We start from the raw sequence: 6,475 nt of genomic DNA on the forward strand, positions 1-6,475 counted from the left end.
AGGCTTTGGCATAATCAATAAAGCAGAAGTAGATGTTTTTCCGGAACTCTTTTGCTTTTTCGATGATCCGGTAGATGTTGGCAATTTGGTCTCTGGTTCCTTTGCCTTTTCTAAAACCAGCTTGAACATCTGGAAGTTCATGTTTCACATATTCTTGAAGCGTGGTTTGGAGAATTTTGAGCATCACTTTACTAGCATGTGAGATGAGTGCAATTGTGCGGTAGTTTGGGCCTTCTTGGGCATTGCCTTTCTTTGGGATTGGAATGAAAACTGAGCTTTTCCAGTCCTGTGGCCACTGATGAGTTTTCCAAATTTGCTGGTATATTGAGTGCAGCACTTACACAGCATCATCTTTCAGGATTTGAAATAGCTCAACTGGAATTCCATCACCTCCACTAGCTTTGTTCATAGTGATACTTCCTAAGGCCCACGTGACTTCACATTCCAGGATGTCTGGCTCTAGGTGAGTGTGAGTGATCACACCGCTGTGGTTATCTGGTAAGTTTTGTTTATATATTATATCAATGATATTTAATGTACTAGCTATTGAAACTAAAAAAATAAGAAAATAGTTGCCAATTATTGCATGAAAAATTATACAATAACTCCAATACATGTTAACATAAAAAACATGTTTTTATTTTTATTTTTTTCATTTATTTTTATTAGTTGGAGGCTAATTATTTTACAATATTGTAGTGGTTTTTGTCATACATTGACATGAATCAGCCATGGATTTACATGTATTCCCCATCCCGATCCCCCCTCCCACCTCACTCTCTACCCGATCCCTCTGGGTCTGCCCAGTGCACCAGGCCCAAGCACTTGTCTCATGCATCCAGCCTGGTCTGGTGATCTGTTTCACCCTAGATAATATACATGTTTAGATGCTGTTCTCACGAAACATCCTACCCTCGCCTTCTCCCACAGAGTCCAAAAGTCTGTTCTGTACATCTGTGTCTCTTTCTGTTTTGCATATAGGGTTATCGTTACCATTTTTCTAAATTCCATACATATGTGTTAGTATACTATAATGGTCTTTATCTTTCTGACTTACTTCACTCTGTATAATGGGATCCAGTTTCATCCATCTCATTAGATCTGATTCAAATGAATTATTTTTAATGGCTGAGTAATATTCCATGGTGTATATGTACCAAAGCTTCCTTATCCATTCTTCTGCTGATGGGCATCTAGGTTGCTTCCATGTCCTGGCTATTGTAAACAGTGCTGTGATGAACATTGGGGTGCACGTGTCTCTTTCAGATCTGGTTTCCTCAGTGTGTATGCCCAGGAGTTGGATTGCTGGGTCATATGGCAGTTCTATTTCCAGTTTTTTAAGAAATCTCCACACTGTTCTCCATAGTCGCTGAACTAGTTTGCATTCCCACCAACAGTGTAAGAGGGTTCCCTTTTCGCCACACCCTCTCCAGCATCTATTACTTGTAGACTTTTGGATAGCAGCCATCCTGACTGGCGTGTAATGGTACCTCATTGTGGTTTTGATTTGCATTTCTCTGATAATGAGTGATGTTGAGCATCTTTTCATGTGTTTGTTAGCCAGCTGTATGTCTTCTTTGGAGAAATGTCTGTTTAGTTCTTTGGACCATTTTTTAATTGGGTCATTTATTTTTCTGGAATTGAGCTGCAGGAGTTGCTTATATATTTTTGAGATTAATCCTTTGTCTGTTGCTTCGTTTGCTATTATTTTCTCCCAATCTGAGGGCTGTCTTTTCACCTTGCTTATAGTTTCCTTTGTTGTGCAAAAGCTCTTAAGTTTCATTAGGTCCCATTTGTTTATTTTTGCTTTTATTTCCAATATTCTGGGAGGTGGGTCATAGAGGATCCTGCTGTGATTTATGTCGGAGAGTGTTTTGCCTATGTTTTCCTCTAGGAGTTTTATAGTTTCTGGTCTTACATTTAGATCTTTAATCCATTTTGAGTTTATTTTTGTGTGTGGTGTTAGAAAGTGTTCTAGTTTCATTCTTTTACAGGTGGTTGACCAGTTTTCCCAGCACCACTTGTTAAAGAGGTCGTCTTTTCTCCATTGTATATCCTTGCCTCCTTTGTCGAAGATAACGTGTCCATAGGTGCATGGATTTATCTCTGGGCTTTCTATTCTGTTCCATTGATCTATATTTCTGTCTTTGTGCCAGGACCATACTGTCTTGATGACTGTGGCTTTGTAGTATAGTCTGAAGTCAGGCAGGTTGATTCCTCCAGTTCCATTCTTCTTTCTCAAGATTACTTTGGCTATTCAAGGTTTTTTGTAGTTCCATACAAATTGTAAAATTATTTATTCTAGTTCTGTGAAAAATACCGTTGGTAGCTTGATAGGGATTGTATTGAATCTATAGATTGCTTTGGGTAGTATAGCCATTTTGACAATATTGATTCTTCCAATTCAAGAACACGGTATATTTCTCCATCTCTTTGTGTCCTCTTTGATTTCTTTCATCAGTGTTTTATAGTTTTCTATGTACAGGTCTTTTGTTTCTTTAGGTAGATATACTCCTAAGTATTTTATTCTTTTTGTTGCAGTGGTGAATGGTATTGTTTCCTTAATTTCTCTTTCTGTTTTCTCATTGGAAAAAACATGTTTTTAAAACAAAATTTTTGAAATCATCAAAAGTGAAGAATCGCATTGTTTTACATTTTACTAATCTTGATAATTTCTGTTTTAATATAAGATATCTGGGCTATCATAACCTCTTTGCATTAAAAAGTTGTGCTATTTTATTTTTGTTAAAATATATGAAGAAAATTAAGAGCTTCTCTGGTGGCTCAGATGGTAAATATATGAAGAAAATTCAGCCTTACAGATATGCAGTTGAAAAAGGATCTTTTCAGGTAGTTGTTGGTACTCTTCTTTGCTATTAATCATCTCAACAAGTTGTAGTTTCTTAAGGTTAGTTGTAATTGGAATCTGAGACTATATCAATGGATTTTCTATATCTTATTGAGTTCAAGCTTCTTCAATCTATCTTATAAGTTGAATAGGTGAGTGTTTTTCCTGTGCATGATTTTGTAATATATTGCATTGGTCCCTTGCAAAATATTAATTCACAATGTCATATTGACACATTTCACTATGCAATTTGTCCCCCTAAAAACCACATTTGCTGATATTACTTCTGATATCATCAGAAGAGTCTTTAAGAACTGGGAGGCTGTCAAGCTCAAGGTGGCAGATAAAAGATTTCATATTTAATTTTTGCTTGAAACCTTTAGTTCTATCATTGGCAACAAATACTTGCAGTTATTTTTCTTGAGCTGATGAGCACATATTGTTCACATTAAAAAAAATCCTGCCGAATATTGAAGATGGAGTGATCATAGTTTGTCAGGCACTCTTTTAAGTAATAATAGTGTCTAATGAAAAATGTGGCTAATTGAGCTGGTATATTAAGTAATTGCACAAGTGGCTATAGACAATCATTATACTTCACTATGAAGCAAAAGTGCTTTATGTATAGGTGTGCATTCAAAGGTTGAGATTTAGTAAAATAAAAAATTTTTACTACTTTGCCAATCTTTTGAATCATTATTAAGTGGGGCAGGTGATTTTTTCTGTGACTATATGGCAATTAAGAATAAGAAACAAATAGAAATATATATCATGTTTTTGGACTGAAGAACTGTCAAAATGTCTATATGTCAAATGTCAAATATAAATGTCAAAATGACTATACTACTCAATGTAATCTAGAGAGTCAATGCATTCTATATCAATTTACAGTGGCCTTTTTCACATAACTAGAACAAAAATCTTAAAATTTGCATGGAAATACAGAACACCACAAATAGCCAAAGCAATCTTGATGAAAAAATGGAGCTGGAGGGATCAGGCTTCCTGACTTCAGACTATACTACAAAGCTACCATCATCATAACAGTATGGTACTGACACAAAAAGATGGAACAATAGAAAGCCCAGAACTAAATCCATGCACCTATGCTCAATTAATTTGTGACAAAGGAGTCAAGAATATACAATACAGGATAGCCATTTTCCTTAATAAATTGTGCTTGGAAGTTTTGCAATTAGAAAATTATTTAACATTATGCACATAAATAAACTAAAGATGGATTAAAGACCTAAATGTAATATCAGATACTATAAAACTTTTAGAGGAGACTGATTCATGTCAATGTATGGCAAAAACCACTACAATATTGTAAGGTAATTAGCCTCCAACTAATAAAAATAAATGGGGAAAAAAATTTTAGAGGAAAACATAGGCAAAACACTCTTTGAAATAAATTGCAGTCAATATAATTTCCAAGTCATCTTCTAAACTCGTGAAAATAAAAATAAGTAAATGAGATCTAGGTTTTTTTTTTTTTTTTTTTTGTCATAGAAAGCATTTATTACCAGAGGAAACTAGGAGATGCTGGAGCCCATGCAGGGTAGTGTGTGCGATCAGGGTGAGGGGACAACAGGCAGGGACCCCATCACGCATGGCTGGGTAGTCTCTGCCTGGCAGGTTTGCTTGGCCCAGGAGACTCCAGCTGGGTTTGTATTTGTGGAGCTCAGGGAGGTGAGTCTCGATAAGCAGGCTTTCTCCTGGACAAAACAAATGACAGCCAGAACCAGTGCAACAGCAGCACAGACACCACCGTAAAACGGAAATCAAATTAGGCTCACTGTATCAGGAAGCGCATTTCACCCTGATCATAAACAAGGGAGAGAAGGGAGCGCTGGGCTCTATGAAACAGCCTGTCTCTGAGATCAGATGCTTTTAGAAGTTAAAACACTGGCAGGGCCTTTCCCCTTGCTAATACAAGCAGCACACAACTTCCAAGCCAGCTATAAAAGCTACTGTTATTTTTGTTATCTGTTGTTATTTGGGTTTTGAACAAAATTGTTGGAGTAGGAGCCAGTAGAAGAATCCTGTTTGATATGGAAATTCTCTGTGGAGAGTCCAAAAGGCCGGAGAACCAAGTTCCCAAGATCTCTTAGTTTACCTAACATCTCTTCCTTCAACCTTTCATTACGTTCTTCAATTTGTTTAGGTAATCTCATGCAAACTTCTCTTGCTTGATGTACTGATGGGTCTTTTTCTAATATGGATTTATAGTCTTCCAGGGCTTCATCCAGCTTTGCAGTCTTCTCATACAACTCTGCTCTCCTCAGTATTGCCCTGATGTAGCTGGGGTTTAATTGAATTGCTTTGCTGCAGTCACTGATGGCCATCTCTTTCTTGTCCTGTTTCATCCTTGCTGCAGCTCTGTTTGAAAACAGAACAGACCGGTCTTTCTGGAAGCAGGAGGGACACATCTGAAGGCCTCGAGTATAAGAACTTTCGGCTTCTATGTAATCTCCCTTCTTAAACTGCTTATTTCCCTCCTCCTTTAGTCTAGAGCTCTCTTCTCTCCTCTTTTTCTCTTCATCTGGCATGTTCTTTTCCAGTTCCATTAGATATTCTTCATCGAGTTCAGAGGATTTCATATCATCCTCAGATTTGTTCTCAATCTTGTCCACTCCTGGTTCCTCCGTCTCAAATGAGGCACTGGCGTCATGAAAGCACTCCTCTCCCTGGTCCTCCTGGGGCTGGGCCTCGACATCCTTGAGCAGCTCGCTCCGAGAATGATGCTCTTTGGCACTGGATACTGGAGGGTTAACACATTCTGCTTCCTGGGGATCTGTAACTTTCAAACCAGTGAACAGATCCTCTGGAACCCTACAGTTCTCAGACTTATCCCCCATGCTGAATCAGTGAGGGAGGTGAAGCTGAAAAGCTTCACAGTTCCTCTCGTCCTCACCTTCCTCGCCTCCAATGAAATCTAGTTAAACTCAAAAATTTTTCACAACAAAGGAAATCATAAACCAAATAAAAAATAACCCCCATGCGAGAAAATGTTTGCAAATGATGCAACCAATGCTCCAAAATAATATAGACTGGTCAAGCAGCTCAATGTTAAAAAACCAAACAGCCCAATCAAACAATGGGCAGCATATCTCAATGCTTACTTCTCCAAAGAAGATGTACAGATGGCCAAATGCACATGAAAAGATGTTCAATAACACGAATTATTGTCCATATTATTCATAGTGATTGTATCAATTTAAATTTCCATCAACAGTTTAGGAGGGTTCCTTTTTCTCCATTCAGTTCAGTTCAGTTCAGTTGCTCAGCCCTGTCCAACTCTTTGTGACCGCATGAACCTCAGCATGCCAGGCCTCCATGTCCATCACAAACTCCCGAGTCCACCCAAACCCATGTCCATTGAGCTGGTGATGCCACCCAACCATCTCATGCTCTGTCATCCCCTTCTTCTCCTGCCCTCAATTTTCCCCAGCATCAGGGTCTTCCCAAATGAGTCAGCTCTTCGCATCAGGTGGCCAAAGTATTGGAGTTTCTGCTTCAACAGCAGTCCTTCCAATGAACACCCAGGACTGATCTCCTTTAGGATGGACTGGTTGGATCTCCTTGCAATCCAAGGGACTCTCAAGAGTCTTCTCCAACACCACA

General features: G+C 38.3%; 1 pseudogene; it reads right to left on the reverse strand.

The window, feature by feature from the left end:
- Window positions 1-4,706: 4,706 nt before the first annotated feature.
- Window positions 4,707-5,773, reverse strand: LOC110149355 (tetratricopeptide repeat protein 1 pseudogene; annotated as a pseudogene).
- Window positions 5,774-6,475: the final 702 nt, after the last annotated feature.

This window comes from Odocoileus virginianus, chromosome 23 (assembly GCF_023699985.2).
Source record: "Odocoileus virginianus isolate 20LAN1187 ecotype Illinois chromosome 23, Ovbor_1.2, whole genome shotgun sequence".
Taxonomy (NCBI): Eukaryota; Metazoa; Chordata; class Mammalia; order Artiodactyla; family Cervidae; genus Odocoileus; species Odocoileus virginianus.